The sequence below is a fragment of the Natator depressus genome, chromosome 10 (assembly GCF_965152275.1).
Source record: "Natator depressus isolate rNatDep1 chromosome 10, rNatDep2.hap1, whole genome shotgun sequence".
In the NCBI taxonomy this organism is placed as follows: domain Eukaryota; kingdom Metazoa; phylum Chordata; order Testudines; family Cheloniidae; genus Natator; species Natator depressus.
In genome coordinates this window covers 59,579,429-59,602,365 of record NC_134243.1, presented here as the reverse complement: position 1 = coordinate 59,602,365, position 22,937 = coordinate 59,579,429, and positions in this window count along the sequence as shown.

The window sequence follows — 22,937 nt, the reverse complement described above, 5'->3', positions numbered from 1 at the left end:
TTTGAAGATTTTGTAAAGAAGACAAAATGAAAGAGCTAGTGAGCACTAGTGTCATTATAGCCTTGTCTCTTTTTCGCATCCCTTGCATTTTTTTCAGTTTTGCAAGGAGAAAAAAAAACAAACTATTGTTATGCCATGACATCGCCAATATATAATTAGCTGCAATTTAAAAACATATCTTGAAAAATGATGGCGCACAGAGTGTTACAAATTGTTTTAAGCTAAATTAAATTTAACACGGCAAAGATAAGCTTGCAAGTTGAAATATTATGGATCCAAATACTTTTCTTTAAACTATTGAAATGAGATGAAACACCACAATACATACATTTTCAAAAAACAAACATTCTTCTTACATTTTTTGAATATGTATAAACATTGACTGATACACTACACAGCATGAGGATGCACAAATTCCTCTTGAGAGTACAGCTAATTAACAGTCCTGTCTTACAGATCATGCTGGCAAATTCCTTATTCCATATTGAAGTCTGCTGGAACTTCAATGTATTATTAGGCTCACATTAATATGCAATGCAGAATGAAGGGCAAAGCTGTGATTAACCTAAAGGAGAATGCACAGAATTGCTTTCTACAGAAAGCAACACAATCCGGACTTGCTGTTGAACACTGTAGTCCAGATCATCTCCCATCTTCAAAACCCATCTTCAATCCCAATACTGTTGTTTGGGGCCAAACAGCTGACCTGTCCTCCTTTCATTGTGGGATCTGCTAATCACAGGTAGTGTCCAGCCCTGTTACCAGATTTGCCCATTACTTTGGGGTACACAAATTTATTAGGGTTAGAATTACAGAACCCCCCCAGAAATGTATCAATGAGCTCTACTTCTCTCTTCTGCAAGTTCTCTCCCAGTGGAGCTATCCTGCAGGACCTGGGTTCCCCAGGGCTGGGTTCTTCCAGCCCCAGAATCTCTCTCTCTCACTCACTCACTCTCACACACACACACACAGAGCGCGCCTCTGAGTGGACCAGGTTCATCAGCACTCCCAAGCTGACCCCTTATATGTCCCTGGACTCAGCAAGCTGGGTCGAGCAGCACTTCCAAGCTGCCACCCTCCTATGCCACAGGTTCAGCACATCTCTATCCCCACTTTCACATTACAATTGTTCTGGTAGTAACCCACTTGATGAGCGAACCCCACAGGATTTTTGGCCGCTACAGGGTTCGTTAGCTTCGGTACGAGGAGTGTTGCGAGAGAGAGAGGAAAAAAAACACCAACCAATTTAACCATGAAAGTTATTGTAAGGTAATAACCATACAAGGGGAAAACAAACAAACAAACAAAGCAGTTATAATATTAAATCTAACTTGAATTTAGTGATAAAAGTCAGGTTTAGAAAATTATAACTGATCACACAAGTCAGGGTTAGAACGCTATACTGAGAGTGAGAGAGAGCGTGCGCTGGGTTCTCACCACTCCGTGAAGCTTGAATCAATCGGGGTTCCTAGGTAGTGGTGGTAGCTGAGGGTCCGGAGTGCTGGGGACAGGCATAGCCAGCAGCATGATCAGTCAGGAGAAGATGAAGTCCCAATGGAACTGATGCAGATGTTGGATACAGGCATCAGAACACTTACTTGAACATGGGTAGGGGTTTTTGTAGGGAAAGAACAGTGGTTCCAGGAAGAACACTAGATTTGTTTATGGATAAACTGATGGCTCCAGGGAGTATACCAGAGTTCTTTTGTTCAGGCTAGACAATAGGAACTGATCATTCCTGGCTATGGGCAGTGTTCCTTCGAAGGAGTTCATAATGCAATTAGGGAGCTTCAGTATTTTGGATACCAATAAAGGATTTATTACTAGAATTGGTCTGATAACTACTGAGCTGGGTGTATGCAGGTGCGGGTTCATTAACATCTGGAGCAGAGATTCCCCCATCATGCAGTGCTTCCCTACTTTTCTGGTCCCAGAGTTCAGTGTGGTTACCACCTTGGAATCTCTGTTCTCCATTCTGTATGCTAAATGGGGATGCCTCCCTGTCCCATCTTTGATGCAAATGAGGTTAGGGGAGTTTCCTTAATCTTGTCACCCTTGTTCAGAGGAGTTTAGGTGGTCTTCCACCACCTTTTCATTGCTTTTTGTAAGTCTGTCTTCTGATTGGCTTTGGTTCAAGCAGAGGGAAGGTCTTTCATGAGTCAGACAGACTGGATACTGTGCCCTAGTTCCCCAAGAACACGAGCTGATAAGTAACAGCCCCTGCCTCTCATTCTCCAGTGTCTTCTAAGGGAGAGAGTCAAGAAATTACCAGAATCTCCCTCATGGGAGATAGCCCTTCCTATAGCTGCCACATAAATTTGTTTCAGGTGTCAATTCATCATTTTCCTGGTAAAGCAGCTTTTTGACCCTGCTTGAAGAAGCTGCTTTTCCTTTATTCCAATCAGTGTCAAAAATTGGTTGCTTTTTTGTAAACCCGTTGAAATATTTAGAAGATTTCACCAGTGATAAAATTTGTTCATCATAACCCAGTTCCAGTGAGCAAATTTTATAACCCTCAGACCTCTTTAAACTACATAAATTATTAAATACTGGTGTTAATCACCACCATTGTTAGGTAGTTTAGTCTTCAGTTCAATTTAGTTTTCAGTTAGTGAAAGGACAGAAAATGCTCAGTTTTGCTCTGGGCTACATACACATTACCATTGGGGTAAAATCCTGACCCTATTAAAGTCAATATTGGTTTGCCATTTACTTCAACAGAGCCAGGATTTCAGCCCAGATATTTCTCCTACACAATGCGTGGGTTTCTGATGCATTCTAGAACCTACTAGAATAAATTCAACTTGATACCAATACCAGTTTTATACGTGTTTATAATAAATCTGAAGGAGTTAGCCAAGTTGATAGAGAAGTTAGGCTTAGAAGCCTATTCCAAATATCTGAAAAGGGAGTTTCTGGAATTCCCATCAGCGGAGGCTTTAAAGAACAGATTAGACAAAACTTGTGTGAGGGACTGTCTAGGTATACTTGGATTTGCCTCAGTGCAGAGGGGCTTGACTAAATGACATCTTGAGGTCCCTTCCAGCCCTACATTTCCATGACTTCCATAGCACAAATGGCAACATACAGACTCCCTGACGATTCCCATTCATATGAAAAGAAAAAGGGATGATAAATTAAAAGCAACATTCTGGAAAGTGTCAAAGCAAAGTATATGTATTGTATTTTTAATTGTATTTAAATTGTCATTTAGTATGTTCCTCACTTTTTTTTTTTATTAATGTATGTTTACAGAGCACTTACAAAAGCACACTTCATTTTCAAAGTGTTTAATATTAGTGTTTTCTTACAGTTTTAGGTCAGATTTGGTTTAACAAGAGCAAACAACATTAAATGTACTGTAACATGGAATTGATTTCAGCCGCCTCAAGTCAGAGGACATATCTTCAGTTCTGCTGATTTGAGCTTAGCATTTAACTCAAGGCAGCAGGGGATACAGGTGCCTTACAGCCATTTTCACACTATTAGCCAAGATGCTCAGGGATGCAACCCCATATTCTGGGTATCCCTAGCGTTTGACTGCCAGAAGCTGAGACAGGGGATGGCTCACTTAATGATTGCTGTTCTGTTCATTCCCCCTGAAACACCTGGCACTCGCTACTGTCAGAAGACAGGATACTAGGCTAGACAGACCATTGGTCTGACCCAGTATGGCTGTTCTAATGTTCCCTCATCCTGAAGATAGCCAGGGATGGTTTGCCCCCTCAAGGCTGCTCCTACCTACACTAGCTTCTACTTCACCCGCTGGCCTATTCCGCTAGCCCTTGATCATCAGAACATAAGATGCTTAGACAACATCTAATCCCACCCTTGATGGGCTCCCCAATATTTCCAATAATGTTTCCCTTCAGAGGAGGACTGAAAAGAGATGGTATAGAACTGGCTTCGCTGGCTATGTGCCAGCCAGGGATTTCACTCCCCACTTGCCCACTTAGGGCAGCTTTCCAGCTCCTCTGCACCACAGAGTAAACCACATAAAAATTGATATAAAATATGTATACGTAATCTTGTAATGGCCTATTAAATTATAGTTCTGCAAGAAAAGATGCACACAAAAACAGATGTTAAAATAGGAGAGTTTAGAATAATTGAGTGAAAATACACTGAACATCTTCTCTATTGAAGAGGGCAGAAGCAATTCACATCACATAGCTAGTTCCTATCTTGCAGGAGATTTTTCCTTCTGGAAACCAAAAGCTACACGTCAAAGATTTTGTATGGTCTTCATTAATGCAACTTTAACATGTTGAGCACCTAAATGATTTCTTTCTCCTGCAGATGCAAATGTTACCTTGGGTGACTATTTGTCATTCTCAGCATGTACTCATTTGTATCGCTAAGCAACGAGGTGCATCCCATGTTCTATTTAAGGGTCTGCATTTATATTCACAAACACCTACAAAATTAAGTGTAGAAACAGTGATTGCCACCCTTGGTTTTCAATTTTTGAATACAGCAATTCATGGTTTGAGCCTGGGCCTGAGAAACAGATATTAAGTTGAAGGTGTCAGGACTCCTGGGTTTTATTTCCAATCCTGCAACTGCTTTGCTATATGCCAGTGGACAAGTAACAACCACTAAGAGCTTCAGTTAATGCAGCTGTGAAATGGGTGTAATACTGCTTATCTACTTCTCAGTAGATTTATGATAGTTAATTATTTTAAAGCACTTTGACAGCCTCAGATGAAAGCTCAAATCATGTACTATCATCATATAAAATCCTTACAAGATAGGCGATTCTCTCTCTCTCATTTGCGATTCCTATACAATTAGGCTCATATCCCATGAGGAACATTTACCTGTGAAAGGGTAGGGTTTGCATTTGATGCTTCATTCCAGTAGTCTAACTAGGAGGAAGTGAGTGAATAAGCAGCTGGACCAGAACGGATATGAGAAAGGCAGAAGTGAAATTGCAAGGAAAAGGGGAGGGCATAATTTGGGGAAGACAAGGGCTTGCTGGAACACTGACCTCACCTTGACAGGGGACATCAAACTCTTGAGCACCAGCATAAATATGAAGCTCAGAGTCCTAACTGCACCTAGTCTGTCTGTTTGCACCTGTGGCCAAGAAGAAATGTACCATTTTCAGTAGTCCCAGAGGCACTACCTGTTCCTCTCAGATGACGATGGTTATCTGTATCTGCTAATCCACAATGCGTTCTCTCATTTTTGGCGCATGACATTAATAAACTGCCATTTAAAACAAAAACAAAAAAAACCACAACCACACACACCACAAAACCAGCTAATTAGGCCTAAAGCTTACCTGAAATTTACACATAAAATAGTCTGGTTCCTTACAAAATTTAATCTTTCCTCACCCTCTCCCCATGTACGGCTGCTGCCAACAGTGCACTGCTTCTCATAAGCATGTATATTTCCAAACACTAAAAATTATCACATGCATTAGAATACAGCTAGTATCCACAGGATTTCTCCTAGTCAGCTAAATGCATCAGGGAGACACAATGGCATAACACCACAGGACTACATAATTCACCTTTCTAAACAGAGGCCCTAGAAGAGTCATGCCTTTTACTCCAATTGCCAGTTTAAAAGCTCTTAGCTAAACAATTTCAGCATTGCATCAGGGTAGACTGTTAACAGTAACCTTGAGAGAGCTCTCTGGCTTCAAATATTGGCTTCAAAGTGAACAGTACATCCTCTGTGTAGTGCTGTGGGTGCCCATGTAGAATGTTCACTTATCTCAGTTATCTTCTAGATTTCCTAGAGTGATTCTGACAAGAGTTGCAATGTTTCATAATACCCTGGCATTTTCTAGACCTTGTTGTTTCTGCTTCTCTGTCTCCTCTTCAACAAGTTCACGTGTATTTTGTCACCTGAATTTCATTTTTGAAGGCTTCTTAGCCTTTTGGCTTATTTTTAGCTCATCCACCACTGGAAGCATTTCTGGCCAATTACAGGTAACCTTAGCTGGTAGTGGATTCTGCATCTCTCTCGCAACAATACGTTCAGACTGGGAATGACAAGAAGCAACCACTCAAGTGTGAATTTTTATTTTCCCCTCGTTACTGTTGGTTTTTGTTGTTTGTTTTTTTAAAAAAAAACAGATTCACCCTGTGCTGACTGCATTTGAGAATATGTTCTCTCTCTGCTGCTCTACAAATGTCCAAAGCTTTTCCTATGGCTGCATCAGGCTCCTTAATAATCTCCCTCGCATTGTCACTTGTAATTCCACATGCTGTTTGATTTAGCCTTCTCTCATGTTACTTGGCTGTAAACTTAAGATCAGTATCATTTTAATCTGGGCTTCACTTTGCCAGCTCATAAAAAAAATGTCCCCCTCATAACTCACATGTGCAAAGTACATTCAAGCGGCCACAAAGATATTTTTTTACATCTTTATCCTCTTCTGTTTCGTACATAACTCTCTCATGCATTTCTGTTAACGTTTGTCATCGGAATGAAATGAGGTAGGAGGGACAGGGATTTCGATGCTCCTGATAGCATTCCTCCCTCTCTCCTCAGAGACGACCCCAGGCCAGATACTGCTGAAGAGCAAAACTTTTTTCTCTGGAATGCACTAGACTACCCAAAAGGGTACATAATATTTTCTAGGGTAACCCATTGACCCCCTACAAGGCTTTTATGCCCCATCTGAAAATTATTCAGTTTGAACACTGACCAAGATGCAAGAACAAAACGTCGCTGTTGCCTATGGGGTTATCGTGAAGTAGGGTTTACACCTTTTTATAACGTCTTTGCATTGCAGGCCACATCCAAGCCCACTGGAAAGATTCCAGTTGGTGTCACTGGGCTCTGGATTTATTACAATTTCATCAAGTAAAGCTGATTTTTAAATACTACAATATATCCAATAGAAGGCTTTCTGGGTTTCCAACACTAAAGAAAACCATGTTGATTTCCCTGCCATATTAACAGAGCCCAATATTACACACACACACACATCCCTGCAGGAAATTTGGTCTGTTGTCATTTGTTTTTAATTTATATATTTCATAAAAGGCTAGAGGAATATTTCAATTATGTAATACATGGGTAAGTAATCCAGCCCTGCATGCCATAATTACATGCAGCAATTTCCTCTGCTAAAATAAAACAACGAGACCACAATAAGGGGGATGTAGAGGCTGAATTGCTTGCTCATGGATTCTTACACAGTTATTGCAACAGATTCTGGGGCTGCTGCTCTTCAAAAGGAGACACACACACACACACACACCCCCGATTAATCCTCAGAGCCTTCTGCAATCTTTTTGCTTGCTCTAGTAGCATGGAATCCCTGTCATGTTTGTTATTCCAGTTTCTTGCCCTTTGGTTGTATCTGCACTCCCCATTGCACATTCAGCACACACAGTTCAACACTGCCCTGCTTCAATTAATACAAAATAAAACTTTCCAATCCAGTGGTTTTATAGCGTCCCCTTAGAACAACGTACATACATTGTCTTGCACATACTCTGTTATGCTACTGTGGTGCTGAAATTTGAAACAGGTGAGCCCTTTGGTTATCTATACAGGGATTTCCAAACAGCACTCTTAATGTATAGCTGTGTATATTTATAAAAAGAAAAGAAAAGGAGTACTTGTGGCACCTTAGAGACTAACCAATTTATTTGAGCATAAGCTTTCGTGAGCTACAGCTCACTTCATCGGATGCATACTGTGGAAAGTACAGAAGATCTTTTTATACACACAAACCATGAAAAAAATGGGTGTTTACCACTACAAAAGGTTTTCTCTCCCCCCACCCCACTCTCCTGCTGGTAATAGCTTATCTAAAGTGATCACTCTCCTTACAATGTGCATGATGATCAAGGTGGGCCATTTCCAGCACAAATCCAGGGTTTAACAAGAACGTCTTGGGGGGGGGGGGGGGGGGAGAGAATAGGTTACCTTGCATAATGACTTAGGCTTGAATAGAGACTGGGAGTGGCTAAGTCATTATGCAAGGTAACCTATTCCTCCCCCCCCCGCAAGGGCACTAAATATGAAAGGCTATTTTGTTATGACAGGCAGCTACAATTCTCACACAAGAATCGGATATTTTGAAAAAAAACTCATATTTTCAGAGCAACTCGTAGCAGCGAGCTCCTCTTGGATTCTCATGGTGATAACAGTAGTTCTGAATAACCAACACACATTCTGGCTGTTCTTGCTAAGGTAAATCACCATGGGCCACACACCACATAATTGTAATCTTTGGCTGATAAAAAAAATTCTATGGCAGAAAAGATTCAGTCCCTCAGTCACACACACAGGAATGCATGATAAAAAGAGCAAAATTTCCTCTTTCAAATAGGACACATTACTATTATTTGTATTACAGCAACATCTTAGGCCCCAACCAGAATTGGGGCCACATGGTGCTAGGCACTGTACATACACACAGAAAGAGACAATCCTGCCAGAGAGAGCTTCCAAGCTTGATGAAAGCTGGAACGGGAGACAGTGGCATAGCAAGGTGAAGTGGCATGCCTAAGGTCACGCAGTAGATCGGTAGCAGAGGCAGGAATAAAACCCAGGTCTCCCAAGACCCAACCCCTGGATGACAAATGCAAGTACAGTACTGTTTATGCCAAAGACGTGTGTATTGACAACACACAATTGCATCACAGAAGTTGAGAGAGGGAGACATTGTTAGTTTTGACAACTACTTCGGCAATAACTTGCAAGGGGAGGGGGTACAGGGAAGAAAGAGGTAGATTTTGTTTCCTGTTCAGTTTTGCACTCATTCTGTACAAAGAAACTACACTCATGTGCAAAGAATTGCCAGATCTGCTCTTTCTGTACATATAGTGTTGCATGTTTTTGAAATAATCCAAACTGATTCAGCTAAAAAGGTTTTCTTTTGCCTTAATAAAGTACAAGAAAAGGCTATCTCAAGGGCTCTATCCCACATTCTTTGTGCCTCAACCTTCAGAGAAGTTTGTGACACACAAGAAATGCAGGAACAGGCCCAAGGAGTAAAAGAGAAGAAAAACATAAAAGGTTGAAACAGTGAAGGAGTGGGTGGCTAAATTTCTACCTTTAAGCCCTCAGATTCAGCTCTGAGCTTTCACTGTCATTAGACCTTCTAATTACTGTATAGCGCATGGTACTGTATGCAAAATCAACATGGAATACAGTTTCTTTTATATAAAAGTCCAAATTCTGTTCAATAGTTTAAATATATTGGGGAACATTTTAATATTTTCCTGAATAACTTGGCAAATAAGTTATTTATTAACATTACACTGGCAAAAAAATAATTAGTTCTTATGGCAGTTACTGGCAGCTTCAGGGCATATTATTGCTTCCCCCAACTAATGCCATCCTGTACATATAACTCAGCTGATGAAACTCTGCCTAATTTTAGGTCACAATAAAAGATGGACCATCAGAGATTTCAGAGTCACACCAAATCTTTTCATGGTCATTCCAGTTGGTTCCAGATAACCTTTTCCGTTTATGCAGGTTGACAGCACAATGACAAATACACAGCTTGGTCATGACTGCTTAGCCAATTTTACAATTAGCAGCCTTCTGTTGCAAGGATGGTAGATGTTAAATAGAAAGTGTTCCAATATGAACTGAACTTTCACTTACATTTACCAATATGTACAGAAATAATACCTAGGTTTTTTTTTATTAGCCTGCTTGGCTTGCTACTCACAAAGGTTTGGATGTCATGTGTGTGTCTGTACTTGAATTGTTGTCACCTTCATGAATGCAACACAATAATTAAAGATGTATTTAGCATTTTTCATTTCCAATAGGCTTTAGGGTCTTTTGGCCAAATATTCTAAGGATCACACTGCCATAACAAAAAAGGAGGAGGAAAGGTAGGAGGAAATTAACAAAATAAAAATACAGTTGATGAGCCAGTTCACAGGAAAGCATGAGATTCTTCAGTCTTCCTGTGTAAAGTGCTGTAACCAGCATATACGCAAAGATATAATACATGTTGCATATTTGTTTTACAATCATTTATCTGTTGTACAGAACAAAATTACAGGATCCCTCAAAGCTATAATACAGTCCTGCACTGGATCAGTGTCCTGATGATGGTGCAGAAGGGAAAACAGAACATGAAAAAAATCTTCTGTACAATTCATTGGCCCATATGCATTGTGACAAAGTTCCTGCTCTACCTTGGTGGGTCTTGCGCTTATTGGTGGGCTTGCTTGCTGTGGAGCTTCACAGCAGCCCTCAGCTTGGCTGTTTTTCTGAACCCCCAGTCCAGGTCAACAACTCCTGTGTCTGACCAGGAGTTGGGAGGTTTGGGGGGAACCCGGGCCTGCCCTCTACTCCGGGTTCCAGCCCAGGGCCCTGTGGAAAGCAGCTGTCTAGAGTGCCTCCTGGAACAGATGTGCAACAGCTACAACTCCCTGGGCTACTTCCCCATGGCCTCCTCCCAACACCTTCTTTATCCTCACCATAGGACCTTACTCCTGGTGTCTGATAATGCTTGTACTCCTCAGTCCTCCAACAGTCTGTGTTCTCACTCTCAGCTCCAGTGCCTCTTGCTCCCAGCTCCTCACACACACACCCCACAAACTGAAGTGAGCTCCTTTTTAAACCCAGGTGCCCTGATTAGCCTGCCTTAATTGATTCTAGTAGCTTCTTGATTGGCTGCAGGTGTTCTAATCAGCCTGTCTGTCTTAATTGTCTCCAGAAGGTTCCTGATTGTTCTGAAACCTTCCCTGTTTCCTTACCCAGGGAAAAGGGACCTACTTAACCTGGGGCTAATATATCTGCCTTTATTACTCTCCTGTAGCCATCTGGCCCGACCCTGTCACAGCATGCATTTCAATATTCACATTGTATAGATCAAGAAGTTCACAGTTCACCAATAAAAGGGTTTTGGGAAATTTCTCACTCTGTCACCACCTCCTAGCCACTCATCAAGCTCACAAGACTGGTAGATACTTTTGGAAATGCTATAGAGAACTGAAACATCTGTTCTTCAGTCAGGGACATTTTCTGCAATCAACTTTAAACCGCTGTCAGGTCTGTGACAATTTTCATAAATATTCAGTGAAATTAAACTGAAGTTACCAAGATGCCTGGGCTGCGTACAGCCCAATCGGTTTAAATGAAAAATGTAAACAAAACATGTGCAACATTCTTTGTATCCTTCCTCCTCTTGTGCCCTTCCAATAACTTACTGTGCTCTGCTACTCTTGATAACTCCTATGTGGGCCTCAGTCCTCCTGCAGTGCTGGAAGTTTCAGCCAACACTACTAGGGTTGCCAGGTCTCCTGTTTTCAATCGGAACACCCGGTTGAAAAGGGACCCTGGCGGTTCCAGTCAGCACTGCTGACTGGGCCGTTAAAAGTCCAGTCGAGGGCACAGGCAGGCTCCCTATCCAGCTCCACGCAACTCCCATTGGCCAGGAACCATGGCCAAGGGGAGCTGAGAAGGCAGTGCCTGCAGGCGCAGGCAGTGAGAGCCACGTAGTGGTGCCTCCACTTAGGAGCCCGAGGGAGATGACAGCAGCTTCCCGGGAGCTGCCTGAGGTAAGCACTGCCCTGAGCCTGCACCCCCTCTTACACCCCAAACCCCAGCCCCATCCTAGAGCCCTCACTCTGCCCCTCACACATCCCAATTCCTTGCCCCAACCCAGAGTCACACACACAACCCCTCATCTGCAGCCCCACCCCAGAACCCACACCCCCATCCCCTGTCCCAGCCCAGAGCCCTCTCCTGCACCCTAAACTATTCATCTCCAGCCCCACCCCAGAGCCCATACCTACAACCGGAGCCCTCACCATTACTGCCCCCAGCCCCTTGGCCCAGCCCGGTGAAAATGAGCAATGGAGGGAGGGGGGTGGAGTGAGCAGGGGGCATGGCCTCAGAAAAGGGGTGGGGTAAGGGTGTTCAGTTTTCTGCAACTAGGAAGTTGGTAACCCTACTGACCACCTCCAATATGTAAGTTTGCTTTTACTAATATAAGAGTATACTGTATAAAATCATTCCTACCTGAGTGAGGTGTTTTCTTTGTTTTTAAACACACCCTACCAATTCCACCATATGGCACTATGGCATTGGGAGGAGGAAACTTTTACAGAAAGCAAAAAATAGTGAGATAAAATGGTTTCTCATAACAGCCTGCCAATGAAAAGCTCAAGTGTTTTGTTTTTTTAAGGAGAATGTAAATGTGATCTATTCTGCTGGCACTGCAGTACCCTTTTCTGAGCTCTTCAAAAGTACCAAATTTCAGATACATCATTATGTCAAAACTCTTAGCTCCTGTGAGTTTTATTATCGAAGACAATGGTCCAAAACGTGTATGCATCATGAATTTCTCTCACATGTATTATAAAATGCTTTGCATCACTGTTATGTATGATTACCTCTGGCTTCCCACATAGGAACTGCTGCAGTCAAATAAGTAGTACCAAGATGCAGATAAAAACTCAATGTCAACATTTGCCATTCACAGCAAAAACAAAAAAAATGTTATTGAATCAGCTCTGGTGGGTCAACATATTGTAACAATGCGTAGAGTAGAACATTCCAGTTATTTACTTATAGGGCTCAGATTCCTGGAACAAAAGAAAGTGGGAAAACTGGCCAGTGGTATTAAGGAAGCTCAAGATAAACTTGGCAGATATCACCTTCAATAATGTGCTAGTTTGGTTGCAAGCTACCAATACTGGAAGATAATGACATACATTAGCAGTAGCACTAAAGTTCCTATACTGGAAGATAGCACATCAGTGAAAGTGGTATCTGCCTAGTTTGTCTAACTCCAGTAAAGCCACCAAGGCATTAATATATCAGACATGTCTTTCCCCAATAAATCAAAGCCCATTTTGAAAGAGAGGTGCCAATATAATGGCAGTGGCAGTCAGAAACTACAATATATTGCAGAGAAGTATAGAAAGAAGTGCCTGCTAGCAACACTGTTTATTGCACATAAAAGATAAAATTAAAAGATATGTCCACACAAGTAGTGAAACAGACCAAAAGCGGATGCAAGCAAAATAACGTGGATTCACAGAATTAATTATCACCATCTCCTACTAATTTTACAAAAAATACCTTCCAGCACAACACACCAGGCATTTCAGAGTCTGAAGAGTGCTTCTTGAATTGCAATACAGCAAAAAAATAAAATTAAATAAGATCATAACAATGCTGATTATCTATTTTTGTTGTTTGTTTTAACAAACAATTCAGGTAGATTTTAGCTTCAGTCTAGATGCTGCAAAAACTCATTTCACATTTTTGAAAGTTTATTTGACATTATATTGGTGTGTTAGCATTGTATTTGTTTTACTTTATTGTTTCTGGCAATGTTTCACCATTGTGACCTGTCCAAAAATAGATAGGTTAGAGGAGTTAAGAATCCGATGAACTCCCTTGCAAATTATAGGAAATGGAAAGAAAAAACAGATCAAGAATTTCTGAAGAGATTTTCAGAAGGCCAATTGAGAAATGGATGCATGAGGGGAGTTGAAGGAAGGGGGAAATCATGGGCTCAGGAACCCAGCAGATATGCTGTATGTGTATATTCTTATTTGCTGTCACAAACATGTCCTATCACTCCCTCCCATGCTCATCCTGTTAAATATTTATTACTTCCTATGCCTACAAATGCAAAAGTTTTGAGTCAGATCAATGAAATTGAGTGAATCCGACCCTATGAGTCAATTGTTAAAATCCCAACAAGCTACTAAATCTACATTTTTTTTCTCTCACATGTGGAAAGAAGAGATCTTAAAACAGATACCATAGGAAGCCCAGTGAGCCAATGCCTCTTCTGTCCATTTCCAGCATCTGTTCTGGTAGCATTTAGAGAGAAAGGAATGAACCTCAGCAGGGCCATCCATAGCTATTCTGGGGTCCTACACAGGCCCCCCCACCCCTCCGCGGGGGCGGGGGGGCAGCTGGGTCACTGCACTTCCCGCAGCTGGTGAGTGCAGGCCCGACCCCTGCTGCAGTCCTCAGGGGCAGAAAGAGGCGGGACAGGGCAGGGGCTTTGGGGAAGGGGCAGAGCAGGGGCAGGAAGATGCAGGGCTAGGGCGTGGGCCCTGGGAAAGAGGCGGAGCAGGGGCTGGAGCAGCACGCAGCTGCACAGGGCAGTGGTGCCCCAAAATTTCCTGGTGCCCTACGCAGCTGCGTACTTTGCATATGGGTAGGGACGGCCCTGAAGCTCAGGTCCTCCCTCTGACTCCAATGCTGGCCAATGCTCTCTCTATAAACTTAACTTCCTATTAAGCGTATTGCATTGTACTTTGTTGTATGTACTGTATAGTTCGTGTAATTACTGCTCTCTACTTTATGAAATATCAGACCTCAATAGCATATCCCCTTGAGTTGCTGACTTATAAGAAGATCCAAGCCCTACAACTATTGAAAGCACAAGTGAAAAGGGAGTGTTTCCAGAGCAGACTATCAGGGGTCTTCATGCCACATGAGTGCAGTTGGCTAGCAGGTGCTGGGAGTATTAGGGCAGCTGCACCTTCACCAACCAGCAGGATGCAAAATATTTTCCTGCATACAAAAATATCAACATTAAAGAAACATATGGTGAACTTGGCGTTTTTGATGTACACAGGAACTGTTGAGCTTCCATAATAGCAAAAGGCAATGGACAGGAGCAAAATCCAGTTTTTGTTAAGTGTGATGTAATATAAAGATTACAATAATAATATAATATTATGGTCTGCAAGGGCATTCTAGTAGTCAGTGCATCTGACTACAGCTGGTCAAAAATTTCTAATGAGAATATTTTTCATCAGAAAATAGGGTTTCAAAGAAATTCATTTTCCAGAAATTTTGGTTTACAAATTGAGGGTTTTCCTCACTTTTGTCTTCCAACTTTTGCCAGTTTGGAAAAAAAATAAACTGTTGAAAAGATTTAATTATAAAGGTGAAAAATGGAGGTTTCTCCACTTTCTTACTGTTTCTCAGCAGGAAAAAGTAGGAAATAATAAGGAAGCGTACATCCAGTGATGAGCTGCCAAAATCTTAACAACTAGTTCCCTCCTCACCCCACAAGGGGGTCATTGCCCACCCCCGCCCCCCGGGACTCCTGCACCATCCAACCCGCTGCATTCCTTGATACCCCCTGCATTCCTTGATGCCCCCCTCCCCAGGACTCCTGCCCCATCCACCCCCTTCCCCTGTCCCGTCTGCCTTCAGAAGCAGGCAGGAGGGTCTCATGGGCCACCATAGTGGGTGCCCACCCCGAAGAGCCAGAGGGACCTGCTGGGGGATGAGGTGGGGAGTCCTAGCAGTGCTTACCTGGGGCAGCTCCCAGGAAACATCCGGCAGGTTCCTATGGCTCCTAGGGGCGGGTTAGCGTAGCTGGGGGGGGAACAAGGGGAGCAGCCGGTCCCCCCACTGATCACATCAAAAGTGGCACCTTAGGGCACTGACTCCATGGGTGCTCTGGGTGCAGAGCACCCACCGGCAGCTCCCTGCCCCGCGCCCGGCCCCAGCTCACCTCACCTCCACCCCTGAATGCACCGCCCCGCTCTGCTTCTCCGCACGTTCCCCCCCCCCGGCTTCCCGCAAATCAGCTGTTCAGCAGGAAGCCGGGGAGGGCTGAGAAGCAGGCGGCAGCTTCCTGCTCAGGCAGAGGGTGGCGGAGGTGAGCTGGGGCAGGGAGTGGTTCCCCTGCGCCCCCTCCCCGCGTTACCTGCTACAGTGTGGGCAGCCCTCCTCGCGCCTCCTGCCCCAGCTCACCTCCGCCTCCCTAGGCCTGAGTGCGAAGCCACTGCCTGCTTCTCAGCCCACCCAGCTTCCCGCGCGAACAGTGGATTCACGGGAAGCCGGGGGGGAGGGGGGGGCGGAGAAGCAGAGCGGGGCGGTACTTTCAGGGGAGGAGGTGGAGGCAGAGTGGAGGTGAGCTGGGGCCAGGCGGGGAGCTGCCGGTGGGTGCTCTGCACCCACCAAATTTTCCCCTTGGGTGCTCCAGGGCTGGAGCACCCATGGAGTCGGTGCCTAAGGCGCCACTTTTGGCCGGTTAAATTTAGAAGCCCTTTTAGAACCGGTTGTCCCTCATGGAACAGCCGGTTCTAAAACAACCGGCTCCAGCTCAGCACTGCGTGCATCTACACAGCAAGAACTGTGCACGGCTTAGCCTAAATCCAAGCTAATATGGGTAACAGCAGTGAAGATAGAGTGCAGGCTTCAGCATAGATGGCACAAGCTTGGCAGGTGCCCTGGGTACATACTCCATTCACTAGTCTGCACTGAAGCCCACACTGCATTATCTTCACAGCTGTTATTCACAGTAGCTAGATTCAAGCTACCTCAGCTTGTAAGCAAATGCACTGCTTCTGCTGTGTAGACACCCAAAGAGTGGGGAGAAGCTAGGGGAAGGGGAAGACATGCATTTTCCAACATTTTCAAAATTTCCGGTGGGAAAACTAGAATTTCCTAACAGAAAATTTTTAAATGAAAAAACCAACCAGATTTCCACCAGCTATAGAACTAATGATTTCAGGACCCACAGGACAGTTTACTCAACAAGGGACCCTTGTGTCTGGAACCTGTTTCCGCTGATGGTCAAACAAAGCCAAAAATCTGGAGATCTTTGGGAGATGGGGAAAGGTTTTTAAATTTTTGCCCCAGATCCCTAAATGGCCCCCTCAAGGATTGCACTCACAACCCTGGGTTTAGCAGGCCAATGCTCAAACCACTGAGCTATCCCTCCCACCCCCAGGTAGGGGTGGGAGCCCTGAGGTAGGGTTATTATTATTCCCCCAGGAATAAAACCCCAACTGACATACGGCAGCCTGAAACCTTAAAATGTATCATGAAAAGCTGAGCTGACATGCAGGCAGATGGAACCTACAGCAGGCCCAGTCATACCGTGGAGAAAGGGAAGTATAAGACCCAGCCAGCATTAGCGCTACCACTTAGTGCTGACACTCATAAAGAGACACATTTCAAGAATTCCCATTTTCACCACAAAGATTTTGTACCGCTCTGTTCACCGCACACTATCTACATTGTAATATCAACTGAACAAGGCATGCAAATGGTTTTTCAGGGGAGACGCTTTCCATTATTGGCGGCTCCAAATTCCACACCCAAAAAAAATTCCTATCTAAAAACACATCTCTTCTCTATTCCTTTTTAACATTTCCTCTATTAATGTGCTCCACAGTCACATCATATGGACACAAATGGAAATCTTAACTAAAGGAAATGAAAAGTTAAAATGCCTTAAGCTGTTACTTCTAAATTCTACTAAGATCTTCCAGTTCAGCTCTTAGTGTTTTAAAACCCTGCTGAGAGAGCAATTAAAAAAAAATTCAAACACAGGGTCTGTCAAGGTTCCTTCCCCACCCTGAACTCTAGGGTACATATGTGGGGACCTGCATGAAAGACCCCCTAAACTTATTCTTACCAGCTTAGGTTAAACGCTGCCACCACCAAAGTGTTACACAAAGAACAGGGGAAATGCCCACTTGGAAACGTCTCCCCCCAAAAATATCCCCCCCCCCCCAAGCACTACACCCCCTTTCCTGGGGAAGGCTTGATAAAAATCCTCACCAATTTGCATATGTGAACACAGACCCAAACCCTTGGATCTTAAGAACAATGAAAAAGCAATCAGGTTCTTAAAAGAGAATTTTAATTAAAGTAAAAGAATCCCCTCTGTAAAATCAGGATGGTAAATACCTTACAGGGTAATCAGATTCAAAACATAGAGAATCCCTCTAGGCAAAACCTTAAGTTACAAAAAGACACAAAAACAGGAATATACATCCCATTCAGCACAACTTATTTTATCAGTTATTTAAACAAAACAGAATCTAAAGCATATCTAACTAGATTGCTTACTAACTCTTTACAGGAGTTCTGACCTGCATTCCTGCTCTGGTCCTGGCAAAAGCATCACACAGACAGAGAGACCCTTTGTTTCTCCCCCCCAGCTTTGAAAGTATCTTGTCTCCTCATTGGTCATTTTGGTCAGGTGCCAGTGAGATTATCTTAGCTTCTTAACCCTTTACAGGTGAAAGGGCTTTTCCTCTGGCCAGGAGGGATTTAAAGGTGTTTACCCTTCCCTTTATATTTATGATAAGGTCCCTGACCTAAATTGCTTGTAGGTAATTTGAAGATTAGATGTCCACAAGAAATAGGTACAGTAACAATCTCTTTGCCATTAGTGATTGTTTGGCTGTACTGACAGCTGTAACAGAAAAGGTTCAGCATGAGGAGACTAATTCTGTTTATGGTTAGAGTAGTCAAGAGCTCCGTATTATCTCTGTGCCTTTTGTTTTTTTAAATAAAGTTTTTTGTTGCAATGAATAATAATGGGTCTTGGTACATTCTGGAGACAGACAATCTGAATAGTTGGGAGAAGTGAGCAAAGCAATGCTATTTTAGGGTTCAGGGACTCTGAGCTACGGCCTAAATGGTGGAGAATCACAGTGATAATGGAAACTGAAGGCTTGATTCATCTAGAACCTGCACAGACTTCTGCACACAAGGACTGTATTAGTGACCCCAGAACACACAGTCATCCAGACAACAGTCACGCCTTTGCAAAGTAGTGCTCTGTCACAGAGCCCACAGACAGCCAGCACAGCCCAAAAAAGGAAGCAACCTTGACAGAGGAGGGACTGTTGCCACATTGCTCAGTCTAAACCTCTCACTCCAAACTCTATGTCAATTTGTAAGGCAATTTTTATGACCTCTGAGAGCCACCAAAAGAGTTAGATTGTTGCACTCATTAACGTAACCTCTACTAACTTCAGCATGAGGAGCTTGCATTTATAACTACCATTTGTTTCATGCCCCTTGGCCATACTTTCAACCTAGATTCTTCAGCATCATTCTTATTTTATCATTCTGCATCACAGATATTAACCTCTAGTTGGGAAACACAGGGAATGCTTTCAGAAAATCCTGATCTGTAGTATTGTATTGACCTACAACCCTTTTTTTGTTATGGCTGTTTTATCTCCAAAACTTTTCAAAATATTAACTAAGGATGATTTCTCTCTCTTTTTTTTTTTTTAAACAATAGTGTCTTTGTCAGAACAACCCTTTTCTGTATGTGTCATACACAGCTGTCTCACGACTGTGACCCACTGGCAAAAAGGATTTTTTTTTCTCTTTTAACAACAATTCCACCAAGTCTCAGTCAATGTCATTCATTAAATTCCCCATAATGAGTATCTTCCTACTCCTTCACCTGCACTAACATCTCTCGTTTATATTGTATTTTCATACACTAAAACATCTAGAAGTACCACTGCATACCTCCTAAACAACAGCTTTTAATAATTCTTCCATTGCTTTCTTTGTTATTCAATATGATCCCTGTTATCTCAACCATGGTAGCCAAATTACAATCATTAGGTTCTTCAGACAATTTCTTCTCATTTATATTCTTCTCCTGTCCTCTGGCAGTGAATCCCTGTAACCTATCCTGACAAAGTCAGATACCAGCCAGTTTGTCTCGTTAACCAAATACCACCTCACCATATTCAGATTCTGCATCCTAAATTACAGCCTACACCTACCGTACATAATCTTAGCTAGTCCCTCATCTCTACCCTTATTTCTTCCTACTTCACCTCTCATTTCCTATGTTCTTTCCAACCCCCCTGTCTCCAGTCTAGTATTCAATTTCACTTTTCCTTAATTATGTTGAAAAGCATATTGATCTGTTTAAACTGATCCCCATTTAGGTGGGGTTTTTTTGTTGTGTTTTTTTTTTATATAAAGAAAAGCTCCAAAAGTTAGAATTATGTTGCACACAAGGACAGATTTGTGGGCCCAGCTCCAAACACATTTTTGGGCCCCCAATGGAGGCAATGGAGCATGGCGTGCGAAGGTCAGTCCCCAGAGTGAAGGGCCAGCCCGGGGCAATGGGGCATGGCATGGCATGCCGGGGGCCTCCCCGCTCCGCCCCACCCAGTCCAAAGGCACTATTTACAAACTGGCAGTTGCCAGACACACAGTGGCCCACCCGGCCCTGTGCTGCCAGCTTGCCCCTTCCCCTCAGGTGTGGGCCCATGCTGTGTCACACAGCGCCCCCACCCAACACTCCTGCCCGACTCCCTATGCCCAGAGACCCCCCCAGGCCTCCCCAAAAATGCACAGCGCCCTGCACACCACCACCCCTGCCCAGCGCCCCACACAGAACCTCCACTCCCTTGTGCCCCAACACACACAGATCTTCCCCGCCCCCTCACAGCCCAGCAACCCCCCCCCCCAGAACCCGCAGAGACCCACTCCTCTACACCCTGCCTCCTGGCCGTACTCACCAGCCCTCTTGGGAGGTGACTGTGTCTGCCAGGGAAAATCGCTCCAGCCCCTTGGGAGTGGCACAATCAGCCAGGCCAGGCTCCCTCAGGACCCACTTGCCTGGAGGGATCCAGCCAAGCCCCTCATCCCCACCCCAACTGGCCAAGACTGGCCAGGCTTCTGCACCAGTCCCAGGCGGCTCAGCTCCAGGGAGACAGGCAGGGCCCCACAGATGGTGGGAAGCAGAGATTTCCCAGAGCCAGAGGTGCACTGGGGTCCAGCCAGGGGGCAGAGAGGAGCCAGCGGGTGAGGCCAGGGGGCAGAGAGGAGCCCTTGCCTGGGCAGGGGGAGCCAGCAGGCTGGTGGGGTCTTAGGGAGCAGTGCAAGTGGAGCAGGCCAGGGCCCCTTCTGAGCATGGGCCTGGCTCCATGGCACCACTAGCGCCATTGTAAACCCGGGACTGGTTGCACGGTGTTGGGATGTGTGGGATTGTAAGGGGTCAGCACCCACCTCTCACGTGCATCCCCTTTCTCTGGCCAATAGCGCCTTCAAACACAGTTCTTTTTCATGGGGCGGCACCCAACTCTCATAGACAGCTCCCTTTTCTCAGTTGGGTATCAGCCTGCTTTTGTTTTTTGGTCATACATCAGGGTAGCACCCACCTCTCGTGAACAGCCCCAGCCGATGGTTCTCTCCACAGGTCTTCAGCAGCTCAGCCCTCTAGCTGAGCCCTACACACTGTCCCCTCTTCCGGGGTATACAGTCCAAGTTCTTATCTCGTCCCTTGTATGGGGCTATAGCTCTAAGGCTTCTCCCAGAGGCACTGCCTTCTTCAACCACCCAGCAGGGGTTCATTTCAGTACCTGCAGCTGGTGGTGTTTCAGCAGGCCTCCCTGGGCTCAGTCTTCAACCAGACCAGTGGAGCCCATCTCGGTACCCTTGCTGGCCTGGCCAAGTTCTATGCTCAATCCCCCTGGGCTTCAGCCTGCCTGCATTGACATTCCCCTGATTGTGGTACTCTTCCCACCAGCCAGGCACCCAGCCTTCAGCAGCCTTCCCTGGGCTTCAGTCCTGCCTGCAGTGAGCTCTCCATGGTACTGCTGCTCTGCCTGCCAGTCTTCACTCCACACAGCAACTGACTTCTCTGCTCTGTTGCTCGTTTTATATAGGGCCCTTCTGGCCCCAGATTGGCTGCTCCATCAGCCCCTCTGATTGGCTGCTGCTCTGCAGCCACTCTAGGCTGCTTGGAGGACTTCTTGCTGCTCTATACTGGGGAAGGGTAATGCAAGGCCACAAGGCCTTGGGCAGGGGGCCTTTGGACCTAGTCCACCCTGGCACAGGGATATAAAGAGAAATTCACAACCATTCCAGATCTTGGTGCAGTTTCTGCAATGGGAAGCAAGCTGAAAAAATGGATAATATCCCATAAGGAAAGGATACACATATATTTAGATAGCACATCCTACAATTGAGCCAGATCTGTAACCTTCACTCTATGGTGCCTAGTACATGGCCACCAAACAGTCACTCTGGTCAGCACAATGGTCCTCAGTAGATGATGCACGTTTGATGATAATTATGATAGTATATGTGCTACATATACAATATATGCTCAGTAAATGTGCATATCTGATATACATAGGAGAAGTGTAATGCAACTCATATATAATTAAAAAATGAACTTTTGTTAACATATGTGCTATATATTATATCGGTTCCCTTGCTAGGATCATGTATCATTACACATTGGATGTCTTAAAGAAGGTCAAAATTATGAAAGGGGCCATTTTCATTCATATCTGACCTACTGGGGGGCAGGCAGTTTACCCCAGCCCCCCAAACTGAATGGTGTTGCGACCCGGCACACAGGGTCACAGCACCACGCAGGTTTAACCCAGCCGCCCCACTATCATGACAGAGGGGCACCTGGGCCAAATCGGAGCGAGTGGCATCGTGATCTGGTGTACAGGGTCACAGCATCACTCAGGTTTGGCACTGCAACACCACGTGCCAGGTCTCAACACCCGAAGCAGGGAGCCAGGCCCTGCCCCGTGGGAAAAGAGCAGCAGCTGTAAGGTGAATGCTGGGCTTCTTCCACTCCCTCCGGGGCCTCCCCTCAGTCGTTTTACACCCTTCTTTTTTTTTTGAGGGGGGGGGAAGAGGGGGAAGATTTAAAAGAATGTTCTAGGTATGAAGGGGCAGAACCCTATTGGTTTTTGGTGAAAATCTGAAAAACTGGAAATGAGAAACAGGGGACACCTGAAGACCAGGACATCTGGTTGGCAGACTGGGCAGTTTCAGCCACCTCTGTCATTGTCTATAGATTAAAGAACCAGCTGATGGCAGCCATTAACACATTACAGCATAACAATTCGCGGGCCCTATCTCAGCTCTGCTGATCCTGCCATGACTTATCTCCCGAACAGAAAGGAAGAAAATAAGAATGTTATGAGGATAAGGGGAATGGGGGCTACAGAACTCCTGGTAAGGAGAATGGGGGACCCTAGTGTAGAGGATAAGGGGCATGGGGACACACAGAGCCTTTTACACAGGGGGGAAATAGTGGACAGTGGAAGGGAGGAGAGGAACATGGGGTGGACAGTGATAGAGAGTTAGAGAGTTTAAGGCTAGAAGGGACCACCAGATGATCAAGTCTGACATCCTGTACATCACAGACGGCCAACAAGACCCAGCACCCACACACGAACCCAACAATCTAAATTAGACTA